This window comes from Rhyacophila brunnea, unplaced genomic scaffold (assembly GCF_057557595.1).
Source record: "Rhyacophila brunnea isolate RB1 unplaced genomic scaffold, BYU_Rbru_1.0 scaffold_19, whole genome shotgun sequence".
Classification (NCBI taxonomy): domain Eukaryota; kingdom Metazoa; phylum Arthropoda; class Insecta; order Trichoptera; family Rhyacophilidae; genus Rhyacophila; species Rhyacophila brunnea.
In genome coordinates, this window is record NW_028232848.1 from 15,888,727 (window position 1) to 15,910,336 (window position 21,610).

Sequence of the window (21,610 nt, forward strand, 5' to 3'; positions counted from 1 at the left end):
TAACATGATCTTACTTCCTACTTCAGTTTTAGTATATCAATCTATGGGTACGGCCGTATGTTGTAGCTTAACCACTGGGGAATGCCAAAAGAAATGGCGTATTTCAAAAAAACACTACCTTATTCTTATATCAATAATTATTATAAAGCAATCATTATTCATAGGATGTTTATCACATTTTAATGGTCAAAGACACAGCTTATAATTAGTATCTTTAGAATTATCTTCGAATGTGTTAATCTTGCCCATTTTTTGAATAATAAAATGCCTAATTCTTGTCAAATTTGGGATAACAGAGATTATCAATATAATTTTTTATCGTAAATATTTCACTTTAATAATGTCAACATAATTTATACAAATGGCTTTATTAATGCGTTTAAAAATTAATAAATGTAAAAAATCTTAACACCACTGCACATGCATGTACTGAAATATGACTATATTCTAAAACATAAGAGCGAGAGGTTTAAAAGAATACTATTTTATGTAATAAAAATACTTTATGCAGCCATCAAATGTATAAAATAAATATAAAGGGATAATAAAGCTTTAATATTATATAAATAGATTATCTACAACGTTTAAGGAATGTCCAGGATCATGCTTTGAAAATGCAATAAAAGCTCCATTTTGACCTACGCTGAGCATGTCCCCCCTTAAATATGCATTTTTGAGCAATAATAGATTGCTAGTGAACTCACCTATAAAAATGTATTCTATATTATGTGAACTCGGCAAAATTTGCAAGAAATATAAATTGCAATACGTATTTTTACAACCTATATAGGCGGGATTTATACTATATTATGATATATTATTACGGTTGAAATAATTGTTTGACCCAACAGACTAAGTTTAACGCTATGAATGTCAAAATCCATACGTTTTTGGAACAAGCGATATTCATAAATTTAATATATCAATGATAGAAACACAATATCATCACGTCACGTGAGCTTTTTGCTGTAACCACCAAAACATTCAATAATAAAAACTGTCAATCTACTAATAATATGTGAAAATTTCCTGCCATTTGTAGCTCCCTTCCAAACCACTAAAACAAAGATACGTGAGACAACGTAACTCGAAGAAGTGTATTTTTCATAAAAAATAGAGTTCTATCACGCGTGGTATTGTATGTATGGCATAATACGCGTGAGGTGACCTCAGTATGGTTTTGATACATTTTGGCAGATTTTGCTAACTGTTATTATTCATTTTCAGCTTAAAATGTGCTGCTGGATGAAATCATCTTCTGTCTAATAACATTTTAAAACGTATTAGTAAAATATCATTTTACTATTGATACGAGTTTAACGTGAACTCACGTGCGCTCATGTGACTGATCGTATTATCCATAGCAATTTTGTGTCTTATTTAACCGTGTTTAAGATTGTGTTCGTAGTATTGTGTAACCGCGCTGAATATAGTAGTACTAGATTCTAATGAGGCTCTATTAGACTTACGTATATGGCTAACTGTTCGAAGTAATATAGTACTATAGTACTTCAAGCAATTCATTAATGATTAAACTTTACCGGCGGCAAGCTGGTAATCAACCAGTTGTATTGAAGTCCACATTGCGTTTTCAAGTCAATGCTATCCAAGTGGCGGCACCATATCAACCCATTCACTATATAGTAACCGGAAGAGCGAAGGCTTCTGAACTTCTAGGGTGTCAACCAACAAGAAAAATATAATTCCGATAGGCAATATTCAATACACTACATTTTGATGCAGGGTTTTGAATGTATGAGTGTTCTACGAAAATGAAACACGCATTATGCACGTGCAATAGTGTGTGTAATACACCAATATTAAATAAGCGTCAATGCATAAACCGAGAGAAGTTGTCAGTATTCGACGTATGACGTATTCTTGACACCTGGTTTAGTTTCGAGATCGGTTACCTGCTACTCCTTACCCGTTAGATATTTCAGTTCCCATTATTTCTGAGTTCCCTGGTGCCAACCCAAAATGATGTTGGAGACGTTATAGCAGAAACTAATTATTTGTAAGGTTAGATTATATTTAAGAATATCATTTTTAGCGCCCCAATAAATATTCTGTGACGAAGTTGGACCCTTTCTACATTGAAACTATTACTTTTTTAAATTTTAAATCGCTCTCATGTATAGTTAAAAAATATGACATAATAATATTACGCCTTTTTACTATAACGATCTCAATATTAATAATTAGAAAAGTTATTCTCGTATGGCTACCATAATATATTTATTCGATAAACAACAAACAAATGGACGTAAATAAATTTAGCTTCCTACCCAAGTTTTATGTCAAGATATCCTGCATATCAAAAGACGTTTCCAGAATAAACGCGAGGATGTCCATTCCTCCTCTCTGTCTGCGTAGGCGTCGGGGCTAAGAGTGCTCGTGTTTCGCCAAATTTAATCAAAACACTCCGCTCTTCTTTGTTATTCTTACAGGCCGTATATTTTTTGATTTCAATAAAAATGCGTGACTCCGCCGGAAAATTAAAGCATAATATTGATTCAGATTTTAAGATGGCCTGTAGTAAATATTTAAATTTTCAGGAGAATAGTATGTACATAATATTCAATTTATTAAGTAAAATTTTAATATAATTTCCAGTGAATAATGGTGAAAGCCGTAAGGTTGGTCATTAACCATTCGGTGATTATGTCAAAAACTCTTATAATTAAATTACAAATTGCTCAGAAACGGACAACAACAAAACTGGAGGCTTTTAAGATGTGACTATATTAGCGTACTACAAAGGTTATATATTACAATAAATTACAAGAAAACTGGTAACTACTAACTATCAAGCATAGAAAAGATACATACTTATAAGTTATAAGTATGATTTACTCCAACTTATAATGTTGAGGAAGGTAGAGAGCAGCAAAATTGTAGGCAAAAGTTGATTTTATTTTCTGGAGATTCTTTTAAGGTGTGGAGATCTGATACAACTGGTATAGGATAGAATGACGTAGGTACTGCAATTTGGTCGCCAATATTCGACATAGAACTGTATCGAAAGAAGATTAATGTCATATTTTATCTGGACTGAACCTCAAAGTAGGTGGAGGAAAACTGGCATCGATAACTGCATTCTAGCGAATATTTTATATGCATAACTTCGTAAGATCTCATTAGATTTGGATTTTTACGCTGTAAACTATTTTTTTTAGATAATCTATCCACAGTTTATGTATGTAACCCCACTTTTTCTCTTTCGGGTTATTCTGGATTTTTAGTGGTTGAGTAAGAGTGAGTCTATAAATGGTGATGTAAACGGTATTATATTTTTTTCCCCTGTACTTGTGATATACGAAAAAACATACATATTATATATATAACACAATGATTCATTTTTTTACGCCAATTGGTTAGATCTAGCTGCGCGCCTCTCAATCAATTTTCCCCATTACCACACCATTGTTTTAATCGCTGTTATTATTATCTTCGAGCACTCGACGATTGGATGTAAGTGTGAACTTCTCTACACCACCAAACCTCACCATTTCACCGCAACTATTCATATACCTGACCACTTTATCTGCACGTAATTGTTGCAAATTTTTCAGTAGTTTTATCTTAATTTCAGGGACTTTTTAAATATTAGGATAAAACGCTACTATAGTAGTGTAAACATAGTCAAATTGTGTTAGTTTAATCAAATCTAGTTGAATCCTAACTATTTTTAGTTTAATCGAGTTTAATCTAAGTCAATCCAGTTTAATTCAGTTGAATTAGTGCATTTTTTGGTTATAACGGGCAATAAAGTAAAAATCGAAAAATGAAAATATTTTTTGATTAAAAATAAATAATTAATTATTATATTCTATTAAATATATTATTACTATAGATTCCTTTATTAACAGTATAATTGAAAACAAATAATTATTGATTAATTATTACATAAAGAATTAATAAATAATAAGTTAACAATAATAATAATAAAAAAAGAGTATAACAACATAATATGTGAGAAAATGTATAAAATTATACGATATAAGTATATAACTTATTAATAATTATTATAAAATTATTGATATACTTACTAGATTTCTCCATGTATATAAAATACCCCCTCCAGTCCACCGGATGCCTCAAGAGTACCTAAAACAGCGACTGCATTACATCTTTTGATTCCTATGCGTATTCGCTGTCTCAGGTATTTAGTTGAACGGCACTCACCTGTTTTATTAGTCAAGCGTTGACCAATCTTCAAAACAGAGTTTTCCTAGAGTCCAAATGTCTTGAAATCCAGGTCACGGACACATATACTTTAATATTCATACCAGTTTTTAATATAAACAACTACATTAAAAAAAAAAATATCACTAAGTATATGTATTGAAATGTTTGCTACTTCTAATGATATATATTTCTATTATTTTTAACAGTGAAAAAAATTATACTCGGGTTATCGAAATAGTCTAAACCCTTATCAAAAGTCAAATATTTAGAAAACACAGACAATTACCTACTATTATGCTACAATTTTATTATGAAAATATTTTCTATATTGCGACAAAAACACTCCGTATGTGTGTGCGTGTTGTAGGCAGTAACTTGTAGTCCCAGAGAGTTAGTATCAGTGCGTAGATCACTAGGGAAAACACGTGATACATATTAAAATGCCACAGGTTCAAATCTCACTTCCCCAGTAGCAGCATAGCTTTTAAAAAGTAATTCAAAAAGTCGCACGTCATGCTGAGTAAAGTCATAAACCGTTTTATTTACCGTTCTGGCTAAAAGAAGACAGGTACGCTGAGAACGAGAAGGAATAAAATAAATTAGGTTACCTTCTCAGACTTTTTTTTATATAAGTAGAGGAACTATACTGGTTATGTGATAGTTTCACTCGACTTTCTGCAGAAGTAGGCAGTATCACACAGCACTGACCGCCGACACAAACCACTAGCGACTAGATGTTGTGTTTGATCCCACCGTACACCTCTCAGCCCTTCCGTTATAGAAGTGTAGAAACACTTGTTATTAATTATCTCTTTGAGCTTGCACCCGATCAACATATTGTCATATTACAGACCATCATACTCTGGGAATGTCCGCGAATGTGCCCCAAAAGGAAATATGCTCAAGTCGGTCCAACCAGCAATTGAACCCATCGAGCCGCACGACTAGATTGCCACAAAAGCCAATATCGTTGCATTTAAAATAATTACGGCGTGAAAATTTCTTCACAGAGTTTTGTACGTACGTATAGTTTTAGCTTTTTTTATGTGCTATATATTTATTGATAAGAAATTTTTAGCTCACCTTGCTCCTCTCTACCATAAAAAGTTTTTATTAGGAAGTCTCTCAATAAACTCAGTCAAAGCTCACTTGGGACTATATAGCGACCTCAGTTTTGGGTATCTGCTCTTGAGACATCACCAGGCATAAAAAATCCTGATATTTTACAAACAAACGTAGGACCTTGTGATACGCTCGGTTAAGACTGAGTGTGGTGCGGATCAGGTTGGTTTGGAAGGGTATAATTATGTATGTTTGTGATACTAAGTAACACGCCTTGCAAAAATCAAACTTTTTGTGGGAACTTAACTTCTGTTTATTCAGTCATTTTATTTTACTTTTTCTGTATTTTTTTTCAATGATATCTATTACTATCTATTTTCTCTAATTAAACCATCCTACGCGGGTAATCTACGTTAATAACTATTATCAGTTTACGTCATTCTTATGTTTAAACATATAACTATTTTACTACTTATTTACATATATTATTGTCAATGCGTCGCTCAAAATTATAAGATAAATACGAATGTATATTTTTTTAAATATATAGTTTTAAACAGTTCTTATTCAACATTAATTTGTTTTCGGGAAAATGTAAATGTTGATCTAGAGCAGGCTTGAATGGAAACAGAGAAAAAACGAAGTAAAAACTTTTACAAAACACAATACAAGATAATTTCTTCGGAAAATCTTGAACAGAGTTATGAAAATAACATGTTTTTTTATTGTAATACTTGAACTTGGAAAGAATTCTATTGACATTAACTTGCTGTTTACAAATTGTAGCGTAAAAGCTTTCTTTGTTTAGGGTCAAGTTCTAGGTCATTAATTATCGCTTGGAATGTTACAAGCCTTCTAAAGCCAAAGGCTTTGTGAGGAACAATGAATAAAATAATTGTATAACGTATAATTTCACCGGTGGTTCAGGAAAATGGTTAAGCTTAAAATGCACTACCTTTTAGAAAACATATTTTAAACGTTTCGCAACAAAAAATATAAAATAAATCAAATTATAATATCATGGGGTGTACTGCCAACAGTTGGTAAGTCGATAATTTAGGAATCTAGAGTTAACAATGAATTATGCGTCTATATAAAATCAATATGTACGCTAGAAAAAAAATCAAGGTCATCCGAGATATAGAACATAGGTACATGTAAAGCATAAAGAAATTAGCAATATCCTTGATTTTAGAAGGCATTTCAAACTTCAAATTGCAATGACTCTATCTATGTTAACATGATTTCAAGACTTACCAAGTACTAACTCCATGACATGATCTCATAAGAAGCGCATCTAGAAATCCGTGTCACTCGCAAATCTTCTTGCATCTTCCTATGACTTGGGTCATGTCAGAACTCCGTAGCTCGTCCGTAGTTAAGGCTCTAACCTGTGCATGGTAGTTATTAGGCATAAAGAAAAAGCGCGTCATGCAGAATGTTGACTTACCCTTTCCCAGTTATTAGGCTTATTACAAAATTTTTCATGCAATACACTGATGTCCTAAGACAAACGATTTGGGTCCAATTGCGCGGCTAGATGAAATCCGGGATTGTAAATATAACCCAGTTATATTAAGTTTTTTCCTAGAAATATTTTTTCCAAAAGGGAGACTGCATAGCATAATGTATGTTTTTTTATAATTATTATAGCTCCACAGTTATGCTTATCAAGTATTAATAAGCATGCATAATGAATAGCTGAGAATGCATTTGATAAAGATTTATTTTATCACACCATTGTTCTTATCAATCTAATCGACTGGAATACAATATATCTTAATCGCTCATTGTTTAAAACTTCTTTCTAACGGATATTGTCATCTTAGAATGCCATGCGTAATATCATTGTTTTTTTATATACCACATATATATATATATATATATTATATTATATGTATATTATACTAAACCAAAATAGCTTTTTAATTAAGTTTTAACTCAACCTTAAAGAAGGACGCATCGACTGCATTCAATTACTGTATCAAATCTGTCAACAAATTATTGTCTAAGGTGATTGTTTTTTTTTCGATGTAACTACAACCAAAACCTAGTTCTGGCATCGTCTCTGCCTACATGGCACTCGGTCCTTTACCAGTCTACCAGTAACAGCTCTCTTGCATCTCTCTCCTCTCGTCCATTTTTTGTCCTCTAAGTATCCATAAAGCATCTCCTTTAAAATACAGGAGTTGCTTATCCATAGCATAAATCATGCATATAAAAATTGAAATTTTTTCTATATGATTAAAGCTTAGAGATATTTGCATAATAGTTCCTATATGCGAGTATAATAATGTTTTAGTTACCGATTTGATAAATGACAAACAATATTTTATGATTTATATCTAAGACGTATCACAATTGTAAATATATTTCTTCTTCATAATTGTACATCCCCATTGCTGAAGGTTGTGACCTTCAATCTTGCTGATACTTACAGAATCCTACCAAGTATTATTTATACTGTGAATATTAAGTATAATTGAGGACTCGAGAAACGAAAGGGAAACACAACGCGGGAGTTTCCATTTTTTCAAAAATAAAAATGTCTTATTTATCTTTTACATGCATATTTTCTAAAAAATATATTTTATACCTACAATAATACTATACAAACATTTTTTTTTTCATAAATTATACATACTTATTAGAAAGATATGAGATATTTTTAATGACTCCAAAACTGCCGCTTTTGTTTCTAAGCGCTTAAAATATATGTTTTACAGTTTCAGTCAATTCACGTATTATATTCTAAATAATTATTATGAAGTATATATTGTCTCAATGCAATATTCAATTTACACATGATATATTATTTGTAAATCATTTGTATAACTAACTATTTCTTGTTGAGTAGCTGAGAATTAAAAAGACCCAAGTGCCTAGTGATAAAATTTAATAAATCTACTCCGTGGTATTATTTTACGAATAGATACTTAACCTGAGAGAAATATTTGTATACTATAATATAATGCTGATACCATTTCATACAAAACAGTTACTTACATGTTATCACCTATAAATATAGCACTTGTATCTTTTTATAACATATTTTGTAAGGTATTCAAAACTAAATAAAATGTACTCATGTAAATAAAATGAACGAATATTTATAGCCTACTCGGAATTATATATTGAGATGTTATTATATTCGATTGATCTATCACAGACGTAGATACTTACGATTACAAGTCTTTTGACAAAATAATAAACAATTCAGTAAAAATATTATAAAGTAGTTTTTTTGTATACGTAGCGTGAATTTGATTGACTTTGAAATATTTTGAATAAAAAATATGTATATTTTTTTTGAACCCTTTTGACCGGTCGGTCTGGAAAAAAAACTAAAAAAAATCACGTGAAATTTTTCACTTCTGCTCCCGCGATTTCGTTTAAAGCGTTTCTCCACAACGAAAGGTCACAATGACAGTCCACAATCAAGAGTATCTGTCCCCCAATTTGTTCCCCTCGTTGTTAGGTCATATCTCCAGACCGAGTCATCCAGCAAATTTATCAGCCGGGAACTCCTTATCTCCTCCTTCTTATCTTTCGTTTTTCTGCGCCGCCAATTCGCAAACGCTGTCTTTAGTATTTTTTATTGCCTTTCCCCATTCTACGTTCGCCATTTCATTCTCCCCTCTTCTTGTTCTAGCTTTCTTTCGCGCAAGGGTCTACCATTGTATGGTCTGCAGACCGGCTCTGGACCGCTTCAGTTCTCTAGAGAAAAAATAATAATAAAACTATTACATACTATTCTTACTTTCATCAAGGCATTGGCCTGAATTATTCTATATGAATAAATACAAAATAAATTATAAAGTTATTATTCCAATATCAGGCAAATACATAAAACATTATAAAGTGCAATTGTGGTAATCAAATACAGTGAAGAAAGCGAGTGTTATTGTGGTGAGATTCAGATCATTAAACATATCTTCTAGTTCTGTAACACTTTTGGCATATAGAAACCTATAGCGTCTATAGACAAGCTGGGTTTCTGAATTCAAGTTACGATAGAATATAATGATGTAATCTATTCGCAGTAAATAAAGATTTTCGATTGTATATTTCGTTCAAATTAATTAACGTACTACCATGAATTTCAATAGGATACAATCATTCTACATACAGTAATTTACAATATAACACTCGACGTCTGAGCAATAAGTAGCACTACGATTGAAACTTACATTTTTGTGTCACAGTGGGCGTTCGTAGAAAGACGTACACGATATTTTTGAATAATCGTATGAAATTTGACTTATATAATTTTATGAAATTTATGATTTAACTCTTGTAGTTTAATTTTTTGTTTCTTTCTTGGGGCTTAATTATTGAAAATTTATCCCATCATTATTTCTGGGAGACTAAGCAAATACAATACTAACCTGACTTCTTTATTTTCCTTTTGTGTTTTAAATTGATGTACTTAACTGTGTAAAATTGTATACATATCATTCTGGGCCGCAGCCATGTGTTGTTTGGTAAACACTGTGCTTGATGGCTTTTACGTCGTTGTTTACGTGTTCGATAGGGTCCGAGAAATAAACCATACGCCGTTTATTTTTTGATACAGTTACTGGTCACTTATGTGCTATAGACGAAATAAAAAGCAACATTAAAATGCGAATATTAGTCAGATGTTCTAGTAGCTCATTTAAGATAAGTACCTACTTAAAATAAGTAGACGATAATAAACATAGATGACATTTTTCAAACTACATAAATGTAATAACCGATACCAAGTTATTTTTATTATATTATATCTATCTATAACGCATGAGAAAAAACATATAAATGTAAATGAGAGAGCTAGGCACGAAAAAAACGTAGGTATTAAAAAGGGTAAGGTGATAGAAAGCATACACGTAAACGCATATTCAAATTTAAAAAAAAACTGACACGCAAAGAATAGTTTATTTAATCGGGTCGTGAAAGAAAACAAATGATATGATACTCTCATGATAGTTTGACAGAGATGCTTACAGTGCAGTACCTACTTACTATCATATTATTAGGTACCTATATAGAAAAAATAAACTATATTACGATTAATTTGTGACAGATTGATGGAAAGGCATATATAAATATGATGTCGGATGTAAAACACGATTTTGAAAAAGATATATCTCCGAAAATTTCAATAAGTTTACATAAGAATACGCTCAATTCAAATTGAAGATTGGAAAGGAGTAGATAAATCGAAGTGATAGTGTTAAAAAAATAACAAAAGTTATGACAGGTGACAGTGCCACCTGGTATTTTTTACTAATAATAATAATAAAATCGTTGGGATACTGGAAGCTTTAGTACGGCTATGTGAATACTTCAAGATAAAGAGGTGCATAACGACCATAATCGATTTATTTTATATTTTCTGTGCTCTGGTAACTCATATCTGGACCTGAAAGGTGACACGGATTAATCATTTTAATAGTTTTAACTTAAATAATAAATTTGTTACCTAGTTTTTTCACTAGTTTTATAATCGAAAAAGTAGAGGTTTATGATGCCAGACACAGACTGTTATCACATCACGTTAACTCAAATATATTATTCAAGTTAACAAAATTAAACAGTGTGATATCACGCTTAGAAATATATTAGTCATGCCTTGACAATACCAAAGATATTTTGTATGAGAACGATTAACTCATAGTGTATCTCTGTATATCTTGCTATAACATAATATATGAGAAACTTTCAATAACTACTCGTATATTGAATAATAATAATATCGATTTAAATATTTAACAGACGTTCATTCTTTATGTGTTTTTGTATTTTTTTTTACTTTGAATTTAAAAAAAAATATACATTTTTCTTTCTCATGATTTTAGTTGTGTATTATAATAATTAATGATAACTGCTTTGCAGAACCAAAAAACAATCTTCATCAATGGTACTCAAATCGAGCCAGTCAACAACTACGTCTATCTTGGACAACACATGTCAATTATTGACGGTGGCATATATGACGAGATTTCTCGCAGAACCAGACTGGCATGGAGTGCATTTGGGCGTTTGAATAGTATCTTCAAAAGTGACCTCCAATTGTGAGCTAAGCGTAAAGTATTCAACCAATGAGTCCTACCAACGCTTACGTATGCATGTGAAACACGAACTATTAATGTAAGACAAATCCAAAAATGATGAGTAGCTCAACGTGGCAAGGAAAGGTGCATGTTGAGCATAACGCGTAAAGATCACAAAAAACCAATGGATAAAAAAGCAGACGCGATGTGGTAGATGTCGCTAAAAAGATGGAATAGCAATGAGCTGGAATGTCACTCTGCGAGTAGACAACCACTGGACTAATAAATGTCGTCATATAGTAGTATCCAAGGGGAATTCAACACCCATATCTACGCCCTAAAAGCCCGTTGGATAACCGAGCTCATAAAGTGCGGTGGATGTACCGAGAAGATTGGAGAGAGCCAGCGGAGGCCTTCATCCTGCAGTGGATCGACTCCGGATGATGATTATGATGATTAATTATTATCATTGACATTATTTACGATCATATTTTGTTGCTAGATGCTCACATAAAATCTGATTCTTTTATTTCTTTAAGCACTATGGTGCATGGTTGCCAAATCAGTCCCGTACCCGTGCACCATCGCTTCGGAACAAGGAAGTGTGGCACTAGTATCTTTAACAACAAAATAAAATGGAATCTATTCGGTAATATCCATGTTATTGAAGTTATTGGATTATGAAAATTCATAAGTATCTTCTCTATAATATAACCTAAAACAGTTCTCAATACACCAAACTTGGAACCGTATAATTTTTAAATTAGGAATAAAAATTTCTTTCCCATCATAATTATCGAACCCTGCCATCTTAACACCAAATTAATAAATACTTTAATATGTTTCATTATTATCCTATATTATTCAGTATAATATTTAAAAACGGTAAAATATATTCATTGGAAAACTTTTAATAAAACCTTTACTAGGAAGTAAATATAAAGCTCGTTCATAAATCTATTATGAACGTTCATAATAAAAATCTTATATAAAGCTCAGCAGATTAACTCCACTTAATGCAATTTTAATGGATTTCATTTTTCTTAGTTGCCTTTAGTGGAATAATCCGTTAGTATTTATTTTAAGGGAGAGCGTAATGCACTTAGTGAAGGATATTAAAGCTACAACTAAATACATTTAATTGGTTTTAAAGCATTTTATTTTATTTCAAGTAGGTATCTAAAAACATTGGAATAGTTTAGTTTGGTAAACATATACATATATACAAAAAAAATCGATGAGTGTACTTATGTACGCGCGTTAGAAGTTATACTTCTTCGGCGTAACAAAACTTGTGATAAACTAGATTCTTTGACTAGCTCTTAATTATCTTGTTAAATTACACACTCAAGAAAAAGACCGTTTATTCTTATTGGAACGTCGTTGGTTTATTTCTATACACTTTAACTTATATTATTAAATTATATAATGGTTTCTCGTTGTTTTTATTTTTAAAGTACCAACTGTCACTCGACGTTTAATAGTTTGTTTACGTAAGGAATTGCAAATGGATTACAATAATAAATTCGCTGCCTAGGCAACGGAACAATTCTAAACTATAATATTATACGGTATAATTGTCGCGATTGCAGTAAAGGTAGTGCGTTCGGCTGATAACCGAACAATCGGTGGTTCGAATCTAATCGTGTGCATTTTTCTCGTGTGAAAAAATAAATTATGTGTTACGTCATGTCACACGCCAAAAATACACTCTGATCTGATTTCCCAAACGTGCCAAAAGAAGTATAACTTCAATACACTATGGTTATGTTTGGTAAGCTTTCTCCCACCATGTCCGATCATAAGAAGATCATATGGGCCTCCACAGAGTAGGTTTGTCTTAAGAGATATTTGTTTTTACGAGAAATGGATGTCAGCCACTTGCTCAACCTATAAATTTCATACTATGACTCGTACACAAATTGAAAACAATATGTGTACTTGCCAGACCCAGGATTCAAACCAGGAGACCATACCAAAACTCGATTGGATAATATAAATAATAAGGATTTAAAGTTGCGCACATTACCATTTTAAAGAAAGACTCGATGTTATTCTTAAAATTTGAAACATATTATGAATCGGCATTATAATAATAAAAACAAATAATAATAAAATGAATTTTTTCAATAAACATACGTTTTGTACCTACCTACCAGATTTTTTAAAAATCATAATATGAATATTTTTCTTTTTAATGTTTTTAGATAACCATGTATTAATAATACTTATACATAATTTGACAACCATATATCAAAAACATCTCTATAAAAGAAAAAACCGACCGTACATGAATTTGTAACCGCTTGATTCACACCAGTGTGTTTTTCCAATTAAGTTACGGGCATCCTTTATCATTACGACAATTTAACTAGTAGTTTTTACATGAAATGCTTATGGAATTACAATAAATTTTTTTTACGTGTAACGTTTTTCTAGTTCTAGTTTCAAATAATGTATGTATATAATATAAAATGTTACATTTTCAAATCTAATGAATTATTCGTTGAATAAAAGAAATAGTTCATGTGTTAATAATTTAATTAAAACTGTGCACTTTAAATTATAAAATACAATGAATTGCAGTTTTTATATTATCACTAGAGTAGTATCAATTATATTATCACACATCCAACCCTCAGTAATTATTTTGATTACTTATCCAATACAGCCAAAGAATAATGCCGTTTAGTAAACTGTCAATACATAATGAAAAAGCATTATTAGTTGCATAACATCCAAAATAAGAACTAACTATGTGTTATTGAATAGCTTGAGAAAAATTTATGTATCTTTTCAGATAATAATTATTTGTACGATTTACTATTTCCCAAAATAAATAGTCAATGAGAAACATGTATTAGAATATCACTAAGATAATTAATTAATACACACGGAAGCAATCTTCTTCATTCATAGTGCAAATAATTCATTGAATATATTTCTGCTTTTGATTTCAGGCAAGGTTTGTATAAATACTTCACACACGCTATTAATAGCAACGGAAAAAGATCACAATTTTTTTAGGAAACAAGAAAAATACACGTAGTAATATTTTTGCTACAGTAACTTATATTATACATACTATATAAAAGGAATTATATAATTCTTTACTCATTTACATCAACTTTTTATAAAATAAATATTAAAATGTCAGCAATTTTTATAATTATTCAAAAAGCTGGGTTTGCCAGTGGACTTTCAAGACAGTAATCCGGCATCCTTGTGACATTTGAGACAAAGCTTATTGTTCAACTACACCGTCGTATAGTTGACTTTATATATCCATATAATATAATAGTATGCACAAATTGTATTATAAAAATATGAAGCCATTAAAGTTGTCTAGAACCTACATGAAATTTTATCCTATATTTCTTGTTTTATTAAATCAAATAACAATACAATGCAGTTCCACCATGAATTTACAGTTTACAAAATAAAGGTGACTATATTTCTTGTATCTGAATGAAAGGTGTTCGTGTTCTGAGATGAATTTGCAAAGGCATTGCTGAGATAAAAAATGCAGCTTCAATTACTATTTGTAAGATGTTTAATTACATAATTGACGAATATTATTTTAATATTTGTATAATCAATCACAAATAACAACATAACAAGCGTAGTCTTGAAAAATGTGCCGCCATATTTTAATGCTGTCGAGGAATATATTATATTATATGACTAACTCAATCATACTTAAAAAAAATCTAGAACCTCAAACACATGTTGTTAAATAAAAAGTTTAAATAGACCCTGTGTATAAATACACGTCACGTAAATACACTATGGTATATTATTATTATTATGGTGTCAGGCGAGTTCAAATTTCATGATATAAGTTTATGTATTTATTTTACACAGATAGCTACAAAGCTTGTTTAGCAGAATAGTTTTCATAAGAGTTTCCAACCAGTAAAAGAGCGATTCTTAATAGTTGAATGCTTCGTTATTTTATCTTATGTATGTAGAGATACAACAATCATAACAAAGAAAATCAATACTGCCGACCGACGATACTTGATGGAATTGGTTTAAGTCTTGTACATTTCGGTTTGAGTCATTTTTTGAGACTCGAGTTTCGCATTTCAGTATTTTATACACTATGTGTACCTACCTCCTTATTCACAATAACCAGACAAAACAGAACATGAATAAACAGAACGCTGATAAAACTGAAAGATCAGTGGAAAAATAAAATATTCATTTTTGTCGTAGGTATCTATTTATTAATTAAATACTTATAAAACTTAAGTTTATAACAGAAATATCTTTATAAATATTAGATATATACAATCAATGCACGTTGGCCATTCGTCGTAAAAACTTCAATTTATCTACTTGATTTTGATAATCATGCACACTTCCACGGAATTATTATAGCCATTATTTCGTTTTACCTAGTCTAAGCATTTTGAACATAATATTGATTAAGACGAGATATATCTTGCTTGCTGGCAACACCGAGTTAAGTCCCGTTTAATTGAGGCTTTCCAGTGATTAGAAAATTCAGTTTTTATATAATTTGATTTATACGGCGTATTGAAAACCTGTCATATTAAAAGTATATCCAACATAATATATAGAGATACGACAATTTCAATATTAAATGTTATATTTTTTCTTAAAATATCATAGTTCTGTTTATCGGTGTTCTGTTTTGTTACCGTTCTGTTTCTTCATGTTCTGTTTATTCATGGAACCTCTACTCATCACATCACAAATACATGCTTTTCTCGTTTAAGTATATTACAAATAAATTATATAATAAAATACCGTGAAAACCTTATTACTAACTAAAGAATTAAGTATATAAAATAACGTGGGAAATTTGTAGTATTTGTAAAAACTCACAGTACATAGTACATTAGATACTTACTAATAATACATTTAGTAAGCTTATTATAATTAACAGCCATATACAACAGAAGTAGGTTAAGTGCTCGTAATTTAATAAAATTACCCAATTAGATATTTCACTAAATCCATACCATCAAATATTAACTTTATTGCTACATATATATTATTATTAGAGTGTTTATTAATATTATAATTAATTCCAGAGCTTATTTTTTTTCATTAAATACAGCGATTGTCTATTGTTTTATAACATTAATAATTCTGGAAATGATGTGTTTGCGATTAATGAAAGTCACTGAGTAATCTCAAAGATAAATGTCTGAAAGACTGAAGTAACGTAAAGACCTTTGATAATCCAATAAATATCCTCATCAATGGCACCCTGCTCGAGCAAGTCATCAACTACCTTAATCTCAGACAATTAGTGAGCATGCTAGTTGCAAAGTCACTTATCTCTATTAAATTTACATTTGACTTATTATAAAAATGGGATTACCGCAAGAGTTTGCATCAATAAACACAATATTGGTAAATAAAAACCATTATCATCTAAAAAATGTCCACAATTATTAATAATGTATTATCATTTTTTACGATGGTAATAGGGAAAAAAGGGAAGTCTAGCTGGTACCACCGTCTTCTGAATACATTCCTTATATGCAAACATACTAGCACTTTGAGTTAATTATGCTTTGTAGTCACTCAGACTGAACAATGGACAGCTGGCCTGTTAATCAACTAACACAATCACTTCAGATCATTTAACGGAAGCAATCGATATTGAAGATTAATATCAAAACTACACAAAAAAGTTTGTCAATGATAATAGCGTTTGATAATTCACTTCTCATTAAAATTTTATTTGGCTAAATGAAAATTTACAGTTTTATAAGGAGTCAATACAATATTTCCGAATTTATTTAAATAATTAGTTATGTAATTTTACATGTTCAAGAATTTTTTATGTATTATTTTACTAAATTGTAAATGAAAAATATTCTCCGTAGAAAAGTACCATAAAATATTTTTTTTATTTGTAAATTATAATTAATTTATTATTAATATTAATTTAAAATTATAAAATTGTAAATAAAAGAATTTGCAACTAATACGCTCAAGTGTTAAAATGTAAAATACAATAGGGAAAGCCTTCATGCAGCAGTGAATCTACCCTGGATGATGTTGTCTTTAATAATGTCAGAGGCTTAGTGGAAAAAATCTTCCGAAACGTAAGGGCGAGCTCATAGTGAGATATTACGAGTAAAGTTATTTATTGAAGCTTTTGTGGGAGATGATGTGATCGCGGCGATGCCACGCCGTAAATCAATATTTTAATCTTCTTTTCTTGTGGCCATTAGGGCTAACCGATACAGTTACATTCAACCTTTTCATAATAGTAATCCATACTCTAAACTAGTCCAAGTTCATATCTTATAAGACGCATGCAATGGAATTAATTTCATTAAAATGCAATTTTATAGAAGTTAATTCCATATTTATTAAAAATATTAAACTGGATTGGTTTCGTCCGTCCCAGAGGGACATTATCAACTAGTGACAAGTTTGATTTAAATTAATAATACAATGCATTTCCACCATGAATTCACAGTGAACACTTTAAATATTTGTATACGTTTGAGTTGCGCGCGCCGCTTCGCTCCGCGCTGACTTTGCCCACGTAAAACACCTCGTTAATACGGCGAAGTTTTAGATTCATCAATCAGAGAATTTGACTGAAGGTTGAACTAAATAAATTTAGTATAAAATTATTAAAACTGCAATAAACTCTACACAAGCCAAACCAATAACCAGTGAGAAAACAATACTTAATAAGGTTTTAGTTACAAAAAAATTGATGCAGTAAAAACAGTCAGTAAAGTGTAATCAAATTCAATGTTTTCCCAAAAAAAAAAATACTTGATGGGTGAGAATTTATATGATATTTTAAATATGGACAAAATGATAGAACGCGTGATTATCGGAAAGCTGCATATTGTAATATTTTAGTTTATTTATAATGTATATTTTCACTATAATAAAAACATATTTTTCTGCTCATGTGACGAAGGCGTCGCAAGTTACATGGGGCAAAAAAAATTATAGGACTGCTACTGTTATTAAAAATATCTAGGAAATAGTGTCATAGATTATAAAAAAATTGTAAATAGACCCAAAAAATAATGTAAGTATTAAAAATATTGATGTGTCAAACACTGTATGCAATAAAATTCTTATTCTGTATTATTTGTGTATCTAGGGCATTCACCAAAGCAATCGAGCGAATGGCTAAAAGCCAATCTTTCAATACAATGCGCAGTCACTTAAAACTTTACCAGATTTACAAAAGTACAAACATTTTTACTGTTTAAAAATGTTTATTAAAATATATAATATTATTGAACATTATATAATTTAGAAAAACACTAACCGAGAGAGTATATCACAACCAATAGAAAAAACTTTTTTTGAAAAAAGTAAGCCAACCGGTCGGGAATCGAACCCGGCATTTCGAAGTAACATGATTTCGAAGAGCGCTGAGTGGTAGGTATTTAATAGCCAATAGCTTAAATATTGTCGTCATTAGTATGTCTTCCTTAGCATAATGGTTGAATGCGACGAGTTTGGGGCGTTTACCCGTTGGAAATGCCGGGTTCGATTCCCGACCGGTTGGCTTACTTTTTTCAAAAAAAGTTTTTTCTATTGGTTGTGATATACTCTCTCGGTTAGTGTTTTTCTAAATTATATAATGTTCAATAATCAGAATGATATATTCTTAAATCTTGTGAATTATTCGTTTGAATAAAAGAAATAGTTAATTAAAAATATAATATTATGATCAGTATTCAGTAGTTATGGTTAATAAGTCTTATATTTTATAGGTTAAGCTAATAAATAACTGAACATTATGAGGTATCTATCTTGCCACGGTTGGTGCATACTGTATATTATCAAAATGACTTTGCAAAAGACTAGACACAAAGAGGGTAATGAATGAATGAAAACATTTGATGTAATATTCAATGTAAAAACCTCGAAGTAAAGATGAGGAGTCACATCATTTATGAGAATCATGAGATGGTAAGAAAAGAACTTCACCCGGTATTGGATCAGATGATGACAACAGATAATATTATAAAATCGTAGATAATGTTTTGGCATGATATATCTAAAGTTTTTTTTGTTTCTTTGTTAAACACCACAACAGGCCGTGAAGCCCAATTACAGTGGCAAAACTCCCAGGCTTGAGGAATTTACATATTAGATTATTTAAATATATTTTGACCTCACCGGATCGAACCCGGAGCTCCTGGATGGAAGGCTAGCGCCTTACGCACTGCACCACGAGATTATAGTATTCTACGATTATTCTGAGAAAAATACGATGACACGTCTTATCACTATATGGAGGGATCGGCGTATTTCAATTGTTACGAAAATGATGCTTCTAAAACATTAGTGTTCTCCATGTTTTTGTACGATGTTGAGTCATGGACCCTGAGGGTAAAGAAGCGTAAGGCAATTGATGCCTACAAAATTTGGTGTTGGCACCAAATGCTTCGTATTTCTTGGAGAGAGCACAGAACAAACTTGTTAATCATCCAAAGAGCACAGATAAAGGAACGGCTCTCGATAATATTATGTTTGAGACTCATTCTACAGTTTTTTTTTGAAATATTGTTCAGCGCAGACCGGCAAACCTGGAGAAACGTAAGGTTTTGGGTGGCTTCCAGGGAAGGCAAAGCAGGGGAAGAGCACTGCAAGGATCAAGCGAAGGAGCTGACTAGAGGCAGCCTTCACTCTGCCTTGAGAAAATCAGAGGATTGTGAGGGCTAGAAAGTCTTGACAGCTCAAAATATTTTAAGATGGTCACAAACCTCAGCCAAAGATGCAACGATTATAATTAAATATTTTTTTTTACAAATATTTATAAAAAAAAAATAATGTAAGGTAGACGCGCAGATAAAGGATGCCTTCTACGATTCTCTCCACGCGGCAGTCTCCGCCATCCCCCGAAGAGACCGCGTGATTGTTATGGGGGATTATAATGCGAGAGTAGGAGCAGACCCGGTGCTTGGCCCTACGGTGATGGGACGACACGGCCTCGGTGACCCCAACGATAATGGTGAGAGGCTCGTAGAGTTCGCCACTCTGAACGAGCTCGCCATCGGAGGCACTGTTTTTCCCCACAAAGATATTCACAAATATACGTGGAGATCTCCTAATGGACGCATTAGGACGCAGATTGACCAGTTCTTGTACAGCTTGAAGCACCGAAAGGAACTTATCGAGTACGTAATTACAGAGGCGTTGATATCCTTAGCGATCATGAGTTACTCATTGGAAACATCCGAGTAAAACTCAGTCGCCAGGCTAGGCCTCCAAAGCGCGAACAAATTGACATTGAGAAGCTCCGACGCCACAGAATTCGGATCGACTTCAAAACTGCAAGCAGCACACATCGGAATCCGACCTCATTGATGCGGACTGGAGCCTCGTAAAGAGTGCGATTGTGTCGTCGGCCCGTACCGTCCTTGGTACCAGAAGGAGTGAGCAGCCAAAGTGGATGTCTGACGAAACGTGGGCTGAAATTGTAAAACGAGCCAGGCTGAAAGCCCTGAAAGACGAGGAGACAGACCCCGACCAAACCGAGGACCGCCAGACTGACTACCAAACCCAAGACAGGGTAGTGAAACGATCCGTGCGGTTGGACAAGCGCAATTTTATGAACCGGCAAATTGAAGCGGCAGAGGAGGCAGCAAGCAGAAATGACACCAGGAAACTCTTCCGAATCACCCGTCAAGTCTGCGGCAGGTGTCCATCGACTTCAGGAGCCATTCGTGGTCCCAGTGGAGCAATAGAGTCTGACGCAGAATGTGTCAAGAAGATTTGGAAGAATCATTTCTGCGGAGTGCTGAACCGCCCACCCCCTTTAGATCCCTTTGACATATCTGCGGAAGCTTTACTTTTGGACATTCCCCGAGCGACCGACATTTCCGATTTTCCCCGCCCATGCACACCGAGATAAAATCGGCTGTAAAAAGGCTCAAGAACGGAAAGGCACCGGGAGGAGACGGGATTCATCTTGAATTCATCAAGTACAGCCTGAGCGCAATCCTGCACCCTATGTTTCATTTGATGACAAAGGTGTGGGAAGAAGAGCGCTGTCCAAGGGACTGGGTGAACGGTGAAATCATCACACTTCACAAAAAAGGTGACCCTCTAAGCTGCGACAATTACCGAGGCATTACGCTACTCAGTGTTCCGGGAAAGATTTTGGCAAAAATCCTCTTGATGAGAATAAGGAACCCAATAATGCACGTCCTCAGGAAAAACCAAGCCGGGTTTCTACCTGGTCGAGCGTGTGCAGACCAAATCCACAACCTTCGATGTCTTCTCCAGCAGAGCTATGAGCTGAACAGTCCAATGGCCTACTGCTTTGTGGATTATGAGAAGGCTTTCGA